Below are 12,838 nucleotides of genomic sequence, written 5' to 3'. Positions count from 1 at the left end.
CCAGAATCAAACCCGACGGTTGATCTGCGAAATTTAAATTCCTGAAAATACTTTGACAACATATTAGAGATGGACATCAACAACTAAAACTGGCTCCTAGATGTTTCATTTTCCCCCGTGTGGATTCAGATAGAGTCACTTTATGGAGTTTGTCAGTTTATTGTGTAACTTTAAAGTGTGTCGTTCATGTTGGTTTAGAACGTGGTTATGCAACCTCGATGACCGAAAGATCAGGTTTTGTGATTTTCCACCAAATAACATTTGTCCGGAGCCACAAAACATACAACTCAGAAATCAGAAAACTTTATTGGGATTGCAATAAAACAACAAAACTTTTAAAATAGGAGATAAATAGGTAGATAAACTTTTGTGTAAAAACGGTATGAAGACAAATCTTAGAGACATTTATTGCCCCTGGTACCCCTTCTTCACACTCTGTCAGATTTTCCGACCGACCCCCAGGCTCACTCCAGCCCGGCTCCTCTCGCACTGCTCGGACAAGCTCCTTCCTCCACTCTCCCCCACCCCACTGGAGCTCCCTCTGAGCTCCAGGATGACACCCTCTCTGCTCTCACACGCTCATCCCACGCACCTCACTCTGCTCGGATGCGCTCCTGCCTCCACTCACCCCCTCTGGAGCCCACTCTTAATAAAAACAGGAACATAAAACAATTGCACTGCCCCTGGCTGAATGGTGCAGCAGAGTTTTGTAAAGTCTGGAGCATTTTGATGATCTAGAATGAAGAAAAAACAACAACACGTCTATTAAAGTGTTGAAATCATGTTTCATAAATACATTTAAGCAACAGTTTATAACAATTGAAATGATTTAATAATTAAATTTTTTTCCACCATTTAAAAAAAAAGATTTTTCCCACTTGAGCCATTTTCCAATCATTAAACAGTTTTATATATATTAGCAATTTAAACCCTTTCCACTGTGATTTTAGCATGAACATTTCAGCTCTTTTTCCTGAATAATTTTTTGTGAGCAGTTTTAACTATTTTATCCATTTTTAGCCATTCATATTTTTTTTGCCTTCTTGTAGCTGTTTTTCACCAGGATATTACACCATTTTGGAAAATAAACTGTGTTTTATGCAGATAAAATAAAAATAAAAACAATTTTTTTTATTTACACAGAATTCTCTGAAGACTTCATGGAGCCACTATGGAGGCGCTAAAGAGCCACATGTGGCTGCTGAGCTGCAGGTTGCAGACTCCTGGTTTAGGATAAAGACACTGGTTTCTTAAGTCTTTTCAGGAAGGAGTGTGTTCTCCCTCACATGTTTATTGGTGAGAGTAAACACATTTTTTTTTTCCCCCTCTTGATTTCCCTCCCTTCTCTGCGGTTGTGCTTACAATTGCTTTAATTGCTCTGCATGTGCCAACCCTAATGACTCCAGACGGCGTTCATTTTGGGTTTCACACAAGAGCAGCCCTGGGAGTTTTGTAAGCCTTCGAGCAACACGTTGCCCTAATGGCTTTTATTTAGGCGTCATCGAACAGTGTTTCAATTGTCATGGGTGCATATGATCTATACCACTGATCCCCCCCAAGCGTTCTGTTTATCAGCCTTGAAAAACCGACGACTCGGCAGAGCAGCAGCTCCTGAGACCTGCAAGAGGAGAAGACGTATGAAGGGAGGGAATAAGAGGAGTTAAAACAGCCTGAGAACGAGGAAGAACTCCTTTATTTGTGTTGTGAGCAGATCAAAAACTTACTCCTGTTGGAAAAACACATTTAGGAAGTAATGCGGGTCTGCTAAACTTTCCAGATTAAATTTAGTGAAAACGCCTCGTCTTTGCGTTTTGGTTTGACATCACATTCACACGACAACGGTCGGAAACACTGAAAACGTTGTAGTTAACATGCCGGCCCATGAGTTGGCGCTGTTGGTCGTTTTTGTAATGACACCAAACACACACACACATGCGGCAGAAAACAAAGATGTTTATAAACAATAACAATGGGAGCACACGGATATTCGTATGGACAGACGACAAGTTGGATTGTTATTACGGCGACTGTCAAAATAAAACTATTTCCCGCGGTTGTGATGCGCAGTAGCATTGCTCCTGCCGTCAACCAGGAGAGGGGCCCTGAGCATTTCCAGAAAGTCTCGTTTCCCCCTGTTTACACGGCGACAGAGCCTGAGTGTTACTTTGGGAGCCGTTTCCAAAGAGTTGTGTTTTTAGTGGATCTGGACTTAATAAATTAGAATTTCTCACTTGGCGTGAAGAGAGATTGTCTGAACCTGCAGCCTGTGAGGAAGAGCTGGGGCCGTTTGTCCTCCTCACTCCTCAGCAGATTCATGAAGAGTCTGACCACAGTCACAGAGTCCTCGTGGATGAAAAGTACTTTTTCGTGATTGTCAAAACTTTGTTTTGTTTGTTACATCTGCTTATGAATCGATGTGCTCAGGAAGAATGAGGCAGAGCAGCCAGCCGGGGTCGTTCCTGTTTTCTTTTCTTTTTTTCCCCTGATCCTCCCACCTTCTCCCTCTGCTGCTCCTGCTGACAGAGGAGGAGGAGGAGGAGGAGGAGGAGGAGGAGGAGGAGGAGGAGGAGGACGAGGGATGCAGGGAGTGCACACCTTACTTTCCTCCTTTCCTCACTTTCTTCCTCCTCCTCTGTGTTTCTCCCTTTTCACTCCACAGTGACAGCAGCACAGAGCAGCAGACCACAAGACAGCACCAGACAGGCTAAAACACACACACACACACACACACACACACACACACACACACACACACACACACACACACACACACACACACACACACACACACACACACACACACACACACACACACACAACACAACACAACAATTTACAGACACACAAGCACGTGTGTGTGCACACAAACTCTAAGCGGCATCCTACATGCAGACCAAGACGCCGCTGGACTACTGCAGGCGAGGTGAGTGCATAAATATTTGTGCTTTCTCTTTCTCTTTCCTAGTGTGTCTGTGTGTGTATGTGTGTGTGTGCACATTTGCACGTGTGCACGTTTGCACGTGTGCACGAGTGCATGTGAGGTGGAGGTGTGCTATGTGATTTGTGCACACTATGTCTCAGTAGGAATGTGTGTGTGTGTGTGTGTGTGTGTGTGTGTGTGTGTGTGTGTGTGTGTGTGTGTGTGTGTGTGTGTGGTTAAGGGTATTCTCCTGTGTGTGTCTTTGTTGACTCTTTGCAGGTCTGCATATACTTGTGTATTTTTTTCCCTCTGTGTGTGTGTGTGTGTGTGTGTGTGTGTGTGTGTGTGTGTGTGTGTGTGTGTGTGTGTGTGTGTGTGTGTGTGTGTGTGTTTACAAGGAGCACCAGAGCCAAAGAGACTTCTGTTTTGCACCAGACCAAAACAAATCCACAAATAATGCTGACTCTCTTTCAGGAAAGTGTGTGTGTGTGTGTGTGTGTGTGTGTGTGTGTGTGTGTGTGTGTGTGTGTGTGTGTGTGTGTGTGTGTGTGTGTGTGTGTGTGTGTGTGTGTGTGTGTGTGTGTGTGTGTGTGTGTGTGTGTGTGTGTGTGTTCCTGGACCAGCTTGCGTCTGTCTGGAAACTTGTCAGCTGTGTGTGTGTGTGTGTGTGTGTGTGTGTGTGTGTGTGTGTGTGTGTGTGTGTGTGTGTGTGTGGGTGTGTGTGTGTGTGTGTGTGTGTGTGTGTGTGTGTGTGTGTGTGTGTGTGTGTGTGTGTGTGTGTGTGTGTGTGTGTGTGTGTGTGTGTGTGTGTGTGTGTGTGTGTGTGAGAGAGAGGAAGAAGGAGTGGTGTAAACTGGTTCAGGCTCAGATTGGTGCTACTTGTCAAACTTCTCTGGTTATTGTTGCTCTAAATCAGAGCTCTGCAACCTCTGGAGCCACATGTGGCTCGTTTGCCCTTCTGTAGTGCACTGTAAAAAACAATGTGTTGACTTTAATTAAAAAAAAAAAAAAAAAGCTAACTCATTGCCTTACAAAAACGAATTAATGTTAACTTAGCTCAGTTTGCAGTATTCAAACAAATGAAAGAATTTAGATTATGGTACCGTGTTCATTTTGAGTTTGCAGTACTCAAAGTAACTCAAAGCTTATCTTCAGTCATTCACCATATTAATGCATTGGTTTTATATTGAGCTTTTCTTGACACTCAAAGATGCTTTACATTGCCTTATTCCTTCACTCCATACTGGATGGTGTTAAACTACGCATGGAGCCAAAGGCTAACCTGGGGCAGGCTGACGGAAGGGATCTGCGCCATCGGCCCCTCCGATCACCACCAACCACTCACTCGGGTTCAGTGTCTTGCCCAAGGACACTTCGGCTTGTAGGCAGGCAGAGAAGGGGAATTGAACCTGCAACATTCAGATTGGGAGACGACCGCTCTACCAACTGAGGCATGACCGTAGACATGTGGGACACGGTGTGGGATAAAAGTATCCACGCATGTCTGAAAGAATGCGCAAAGGACACTGGGAAAATAAATGAAAAGTTAATGAAACTGGGATACATCAAGTTAAGCATGTTTTCCAACCCCAAATTACTACTTAATTATTTAAAAGTAGTGTTCTCAACAGATTGGTAAAAACTGAGTTTGGTTAAATTATCTTTTTTCATTGATTTGTATGTTAACATTTACAGTGTGGTTCCCTGAACCTTTCACAGAATTATACCTGTCGGTGAATAAACCTCTTATCTTGTTCTCATTTTATTTACATGCACAAACTAATTTTTAAAAGACTTTTTAACCCTTGGATGAAAGGGACGTTTTAAAAAGGCACATGTAAAATTGGAAAAGAAAATCTAAAACTACAAAATAAAATGGGGAGGGGGGGGAGAGAGGCTAAAACAGCTTTAAATATAACAGCCCTAAAATGACTAGGACTTTGAAAAGCAAAGAAGGTTAAAAATAGAATGAAAAACAGCAAAAAATTCAAAATTGTCCCCAAAACATATATTTCCCATAAAAGAAGTTTTGAAACCTCTAAAATCTGGTACAAAAACAGATGAAAATGCTATTAAAAGTTTACCATCTAAAATTGTAATTGAAACTGTATAGATGCAACATAAGACACAGTTTATGTTCATATATAAAAAACTATGAAACTTTAAGTGCTGTGTCAGCCTCATGTTAAAGGTTAAATGTCTTTTGCGGCTCCACTTAAGTTAGAATTTGATGGAAAATGACAAAAATGCATATTTTGGTCAAAGCGGTTGTAGACCCCTGATATAATCTCTTCTGTCAGTGTCACTTTCTAACTATGAACAAAGAACTCAACAGCATATTTGGGATCACTGCACTGTCCAGTGTTGTTCATTGTCATGATTTATATGCTGCTCCAAAGTTTGTTGTGGAGAAAATATTGTATGTTGAGCGGCTGATTGATTGAAGTTGATGTGAGCGTGATAAAACGTGATAAAGCCTTACACCACTCATCAGTGCTGACCGTCATCACTCCTCTATGCTGATGATCGTTGGCATTGATGTTGGCTGTGTGTTTCTTGTGTGTTGAACTCAGGTCCTTTATTTGATTCCTTCTCTTATATTAATGGACTGTCCTTTGTTTGAAATGTTCAGAGATGCTCTCCGCCATGTGACTGTCCCATCTTAAATCTCCAGACACTGAACCCGTTTGTGAGAGCGTGCATTTAGTGTTAACTGGTATCTACATCTTTAGCATTAGCTGGTGGCTACATATTTAGTGTTAGCTGGTGGCTACATGTTTAGTATTAGCTGGTGGCTACATATTTAGTGTTAGCTGGTGGCTACATGTTTAGCATTAACTGGTGGCTACATATTTAGTGTTAGCTGGTGGCTACATGTTTAGCATTAACTGGTGGGGACATATTTAGTGTTAGCTGGTGGCTACATGTTTAGCATTAACTGGTGGCGACATATTTAGCATTACCTGGTGGCTACATATTTAGCATTACCTGGTGGCTACATATTTAGCATTAGCTGGTGGCTACATGTTTAGTGTTAGCTGGTGGCTACATGTTTAGCATTAGCTGGCTGCCGGCTACATGTTTGGTGTTATCTCAGAGTGTGTGTCCACGCATGTGCTTGTGTGTGTGTGTGTGTGTGTGTGTGTGTGTGTGTGTGTGTGTGTGTGTGTGTGTGTGTGTGTGTGTGTGTGTGTGTGTGTGTGTGTGTGTGTGTGTGTGTGTGTGATCTCACTTCATTTGCTAATGCACAGGTCAATTTGAACTCATCTTTTTCAATTCAAACATTAGACTGTTACCAGAAGTAGCTGATGGTTGCGGCGCTGAGCATCAGTATTCATCCTTCGGTTCCCAAAGTCTTTTCCTTGGAGTTCCCACAGATTACCTGACGAAGGGAACACTTCCTCTCCAATATGCTAAAAGTTTACAGTGAAAGAAAGAAACAGTGCACACAGCTTCAGTCAGTTTCACAGACCTACACTCATGTGTAGAAAGTGATTATTCTTGTATTCTTTGCTATGTGCAAATGAAAATCTGATAACAAAAGCCTCAGACTGAAGCCTTGTTCCGACACGGAGCAGCCTGGACGCCCAGGCAGCCCCTCGGTGGGAAACCACTGCTCCAAAGTAACTGATGCTTACAATTCACCAATAAACTCCTAATATTCCTTTCTGTATGGCTTTCAAGAACGATAACAGTCAGATGAAGATAAAGATTCATCCTCCGTTTACAATTCCGATTATGTCCGTTCCTTGTATAAACAGTAAACACTGAAATCAAATTACTCTGTGTGTTTTATTTACATTGGAAACTGTTCGCAGGTCTGCCGATCATGTCATTAATCAGGTTACTCGTCTCCGTGAAGCCTGCTGGAGAATAATCTTGTTAGGTTTTTTTGTGTCCCGTTTGAGTCGGTTTTGTTTATTTGACTCTATGAGAATCTCCTCCAGTCGAAGGGGAACCGGCTCCGGATCCTGGGAAACCCAGCTCTGAACAGCCAGTCAGTAACTGGGTCAGAGTTCAACTGTTAGCAATTTAAGCTCTGTTTGCCCCCGAGGCAATGAAACTCCTTTAAGTTACCTCACATGTTCATCCTCTCGATTCTACCCGTCTGTCTTGCACCTCCTTCCTGCTTCGTGTACGTCCACGATCAGCCTGTACACGAGTCTGACTTATTCAGGCTTTCAGGGAAAGGCAGGAACAACTCTGGGATTTGTCTCATCACCCGTGTGTCGTATGCTATCAAATGGAAAAGCTTTGATTAGAATCTGTCAGTGCAGACTGGCTGAGTTTAAAGTTAATTGCTTGAGTTTAACTCTGGAAAACTGAAGATTATTCCCTGCCAGCCACAAAAGAATAATTCATTATAGTTCAAAAACACCTGCATACGGAAAAGACAATAATCATGTATGTGCACGCAATTTAGCTCCATTCAGGATTTCAGTGAGAAAATCGGCAGCAATGACGACAAGACAGTTTTATTGACTGCCGACATTGTGATCGTACAACAATACACAACCTGAAATTAACTGACAGTGTCAGAAATGTTCACGTCACGCTGCTGCTACGAGCTGCAGCAGCCAACTCTTTCCCCGCACATAATTTGCTTCAAGAAAAAAAAAAAATGTCTGTGTCATCTTTTGGCTTTGTTCATATGTTTCCCGTGGTGGATGACGCACCGATTGACGTTGGTGTTCTTGTCAAACTTACGGTCGCGTCCAACCTTTTCGGAACACCCAGCGTAGTCTTGTAGGACTGATGAAACCTCCCCGTCAGAAGGAGCCTTCAGACAGCCGGTTCAACCCGGCGGTAATCTGCAGTCTGCAGCTTCCCTGCCTGCTGTGTTTCGTCGTGGCTGTTTGAACTTCTTGTCGTTGCTTGATTCAAGGCGATCCGTGTTGTCTGGGGGAAATTGCTTCTGTAGAAGTGGCAGCGATCACCATGTCCAAACGGCGTCTGTCTCCTTTGTCCTCCTCCATCACTGCATCCATGAACCTCCTCATAGACCTTCCTCTTCTCCTCTTCATCCTCAGCATCCTTTTCCCTACAGAGCTCTCGTCGATCCTACGTACGTGAACTCCCCGTCCCCACTCTCTCACTTTGACAACAAGTTGTCCACCATGAGCTGTCTCTCTGATGTTATTAGTAGTAGTAGTAGTAATTCATTCAACCAAATCCACAATTTAACAACAAAAAATGCAACAACAAAGAAAAAAGAAAGAAAAACAGAGGAAGACCGAAGGGTTCAGGCTCGGTATTTAAAGCTTCGGTCTGATCGACAGACCCCGGCCTCTCTGGTCCTGGTGTTCAAGTGCATGTTCTTGTGCCGCCATGTTTAGTGCCTCCGTGTTGCTTGCGAGTCCAGCGTCCTGCATCCGTCGGTAGGCCTCCTTGATATCAGCCACTTCCTCTATCTGGTGGTGGTAGAGGCCATCTAGGGGCTTGACTCTCCATGTTACCTGCTCCTTGTGGTTCTCATCAGGTTTCAGCTGCCTGAAGCAGTCACTTAGTGACTCATCCTTTGGGGCTGTCTCCCTGATGTATTCTTGGATTTTGGATGTTTCATTTTGGATATTGGCTCTAACACTCACTATCCATGGCCTACGTCCCATGGACTAACCCCTCCATGCCTGGAGCTTTCTTGTGTGGATGTCTGTGACTTCTATCGCCTTCATTTGGTCATCTTATGATCTCAGGGTATCTGATGGCTGACAGTGTGAACATGTTGATTGTTTGGACCTTGTTCTTACCATTCCACTGACTTCTTAGGACTTGTGTCACTCTCTGGAGGTATTTGGTTGATTTAGTTGTGGTTGACTCCCTTGTGGCTTCATTGCGGTTTTATTAGCCCATGGGATCCCAAGGTACTTGTAGTTATCCTGGATATCCCCCTATGTTGCCCTTCCTCCCCACGTCGGGGGGAAACGCCTCACACTTTATGAAATAAGTTAATTTCCCAGATCACTGTGAAAATGACTGAATATGGCCTTTGGCATTTTTGTTGCAGCGTTTTATTCGACCTTCAGATGATTGAGACATCATTTCCCTGTGTTGCACTGCACTCCTCTGCAACATTTTCACTGAACTGTATTCATATTGCAGGTGGCCAACAGAGCCTGGGTGATATCCAGCAGCAGATAACACGTGTTCAGTATTGGCCTGATATATCGGTCTGACTGCTGTGCTCCGGTCCAGCCTCTCCGGGGAAAGACTACTGTTGTCTGTCTGGTGAGGCTGCCAGCAGTACAAAAACAATACGGCGAGGCGAGGGGCCCCAGGGGGGATGACACAGAGAGAGAGGGAGAGAGGAGAGAGGAGAGAGGGAGGGGGAGAGAGGGAGGGGGAGAGAGAGAGAGGGAGTTTACTTTTGTCCTTTGTTTCTGCTCTGGCTGGGAAACAGCAGCACATTGAAGGAGCGAGAGGAAGACCCTGTCTGCTGGCCAAGTTTGTGTGTCTGTGTGTGCGTGTGTGTGTGAGTGTGTGTGTGTGTGTGTGTGTGTGTGTGTGTGTGTGTGTGTGTGTGTGTGTGTGTGTTTGAGAGAGAGAGAGCGAGAGAGAGAGAGAGAGAGAGAGAGAGAGAGAGAGAGAGAGAGAGAGTGAGTGACCTAAAGTACAAAATGCAGGGCATAGAATCATATTTGTTGTGCCTAAAATCATTGTTCAAAACTAATTGGAAGTCATTTCAAAAAGTGAAAAACAGTCTTCACTGGTGATGATTCTAGTGATGGTTCAGGTTCTGGTGACGGCCCTGGTTTTGGTAATGGTCCTTGTGAAGGCGCTGGTCCTGGTCCTGGTGGTGTTGATGGTGCTGGTACAGGATTATGGTGCAGTGAGACTGCCCACTTTAGGACCAGTTGTGTTTTAACATTTATGTTCAGACTAAAGAGGAGAGTGATAAGAATAGTTCAAACACATTGAAAACAAAAAGCCTGTTTAAGCTCCTGAACACGTCTCTGGGTGCACAACTGTAAACTTCTCTCATTGAGTGTTTCCTATAGACGTATGAAAAGATGTGGGGAGTTGCCCCACTGCATAGAATCTTTACAGATATTGAGTTTAAAATTTAAAAAAAAAGAAGGTAGACTTCAGTGATCTTCAGTCAGAATTGTGGAGGCTCGTCTCAGGGCCTGTTTACACGTAGCGAAAGGGATGAGATTTCAATGAGTTTGGGCCTTTTTGTTTACACGTGAACGAAGCTACAAGTCACCAATAACGATTATATTTGAAAACTTTGGCCAAAGTGGGATTTGTTCAAACTCAGGGAGATTGAGTTTAACGTCACAGTGTGCGAGGAGCAGAAGCTTGATGCGTTTCGTTACACCGCCACCTATAGGTTTGGCATGCTCATAGTAACTTAACAAGGTTTTCATGCGGGTATGTGTAATTGAAATTTATTTTGAAAACCATCTGATGTGAACAATGTTTTTTTTTTGAAAAAGTAGAGGGGGAAATGTCCGTTTTTGTAAATACCTGGCTGTGTGTAGACGTGACCTGAGGTATGTTAGGTACACGCTCCTCAGCTTTAACAGCAGACACCTTATGTTCACGTCTTCTCACTGAAATATTTTGCACATTTTTGAGTTGAGTCTCAATGATTTTTATATTCAGTTCTGTGTTGTTGTTTTTTTCTGTTGTTTTTTAAGGTGATCTGTTGTGTTGTAATGTTTTCTGGGCTTTCCTGTGTTTCCTCTTTGGTAAGATATATATCCAGTATAATAAATATATTTTACCAAAGAGTCTCATCAACTTAACTTTGTTTAATATTTTTGATTTCATCAGAAAATTGCACCCAAAGCATTTTTTCTTCACATTTGTTCTGCAAAAACAAAAAAAAAGAAACAGAAAAGAAATGTGAAGCTCTAATGACATATTCATAAATGTAGAAAAACAGGACTTATCAACCAAAGTGAAGACGCTGCAGTCAAGGAAGTGAGAACGTTCTGGCAATAAAGGCATTTTGTCTGGAAAACTGGGGGATTTTTGCAAAATGAGAACATCAAAGCTACATGATAATATTGCAGCCAAAGTATTGAAATCAGATTTTGACTAAACTGAGGAAATTTTTTTTAGGTCAAGTTTGCGGGTTTGAATAAGGTCAGGACACAAAGCAGAATGAGACTTTCTGGCTCGTCGAGACAATCAATGGGCCATTTTTTTTCTTTTCTTTTGGGGGGGGGGGCTGCAATGGTTTGGATTTAGGATAGATTTTAGGCTCACATTCAGGTTAGTTCTCGTGCAAAAATGTGGACTTGTGAAAGCAGCACAAGTGTTGTGGAGTTTGTATATTCATGAAGATTCTGCATAACTGTAGGAGCGCATGGCTCCGGCTCGAGAATGAGCGTCGTGGATTATAGCCACCGCGCTGCTCTGTTTGTGTATCGAGTCACGCCACCGCACCGTGTGTGTGTGTGTGTGTGTGTGTGTGTGTGTGTGTGTGTGTGTGTGTGTGTGTGTGTGTGTGTGTGTGTGTGTGTGTGTGTGTGTGTGTGTGTGTGTGTGTGGCAGCTGGCCGGCCTCCAGCTGTGTCTAGGTGGATAATGAGGTCCAGGTGCTGCTGCGCCTGCTTTTAGACACCTGTCACCAATATTTAGTGCCAGAGAAAGCCAGACTGCAAACAGAGCTAGACGAGCTGTTTGCTTATTTTACCAAGGCTAACTACCTGGACCTGAGGACATGGGATATACTATTAGTTCTTTCCTAGAAGCTCTTATGTGAAATGAAGGTACATGTGTGCTTATACACTGGACGTACAGAGTCTCAAAGAATCATTCAGCTCCTCAGACGTTTACACTGTTTCTCTTGAATGGTGGAACATTAAGAAGTTAATCACCTGTCTTCAGCAAGTTTGACTCGAAAATTCAAAAGGTGAAGAATTTTTACTCGAAGTGCTGTGAACTGAATGGGACGTAAATGTAAATGATCATTCAGTCTCCAGGTCCTAATGTCAAAAGTTTTGCTCAGACACGGAGACAGAATTTGATCATGTGATTGGTTTTGGGATTTCCTTTTGATAGGAAACAAACTTCTTAAAAACTCATAAAACAGTATCCTTAAAACTTTCACCCAATCATTCATCATCACACTTCTAGAACTCTTCACAAGCAGCTTCTTCTTATCCGCCATAGTCTTTACGCTAAAGACATCCACGTTGCCTCTCGGTCTGAGCAGCCAAACAAAGACCTACCTGTGTACAGTCCTCGGAAACTTACCTCCATCCTTCCAGCACAGTGGGCCTTGTTTAAGTTTCACACGGGCCGCTCTGCCGTCCAACTCCCATCTCCAACGCCTGTGGCCTCTCAACAGCTTGTCTGTATCACCCTCCACCTGCCAGCGCCTGCCCACCGCAGACTGCCAGTACGCTCGTATACCCACAGCCAGCTGCTGCCGCTGGCCCGGGCGCCGCCTGAAAACAAGCCATGTACCTGCCAGGCTGTTGTTCTGCCTGTGTTTCTCTGGCGCTCTTCAGAGTCTGACAGTGCGTATTGGGTTGCACTCACTGTAAATCAGCTCATCGACAGTGGAAGTGGTGGCCCGGAGGTTGGAGAAGCGGAGGTTTGAGTCCTGACAGGTTCGCGCTGCGGCGCCCTGAGCCACACCTTTTACCCGCCGCAGCTCCGCAGGCGGCAGCCCGCTCATCCTACCGGTTAGTGATAGTAAAAGTAGTTAAACAATGAATAGGATCTATTAAACGCGGAGGAGTTTCCCTAAAGGGATCAATAAGGTACACCCATCTCGTCATCCACCTTCTTTCCCTCTCTGTCCACATTGGATCATGGTGGCAGTATTGTGGGTGAAGAAGATCAGACATCTCTGTTCTTCTGATTCAACCCTGAGCTGCTCCCAGACCAAACCAGAGGTGTAATCCCTCCAGTGGGTCCTGGATCCACTTTGGAACCTTTTCAGAGTCAGATCTGCCTGGTA

The 12,838-nt window shown here is 43.8% G+C and overlaps 1 protein-coding gene across 1 annotated transcript in view; it reads left to right on the top strand.

The window, feature by feature from the left end:
• Positions 1-2,650: 2,650 nt before the first annotated feature.
• Positions 2,651-12,838, top strand: part of ttc16 (tetratricopeptide repeat domain 16) — a 28,039-nt gene continuing 17,851 nt past the window's right edge. Inside the window, exon 1 of the mRNA XM_080468388.1 lies at positions 2,651-2,923. The gene's annotated coding sequence lies outside the window, so the exon portion shown is untranslated. The remainder of the gene's footprint in view (positions 2,924-12,838) is intronic.

The sequence above is a fragment of the Lipophrys pholis genome (assembly GCF_963383615.2).
Source record: "Lipophrys pholis genome assembly, chromosome: 7".
Taxonomy (NCBI): Eukaryota; Metazoa; Chordata; class Actinopteri; order Blenniiformes; family Blenniidae; genus Lipophrys; species Lipophrys pholis.
This window is presented reverse-complemented; position numbering and strand designations above follow the sequence as displayed.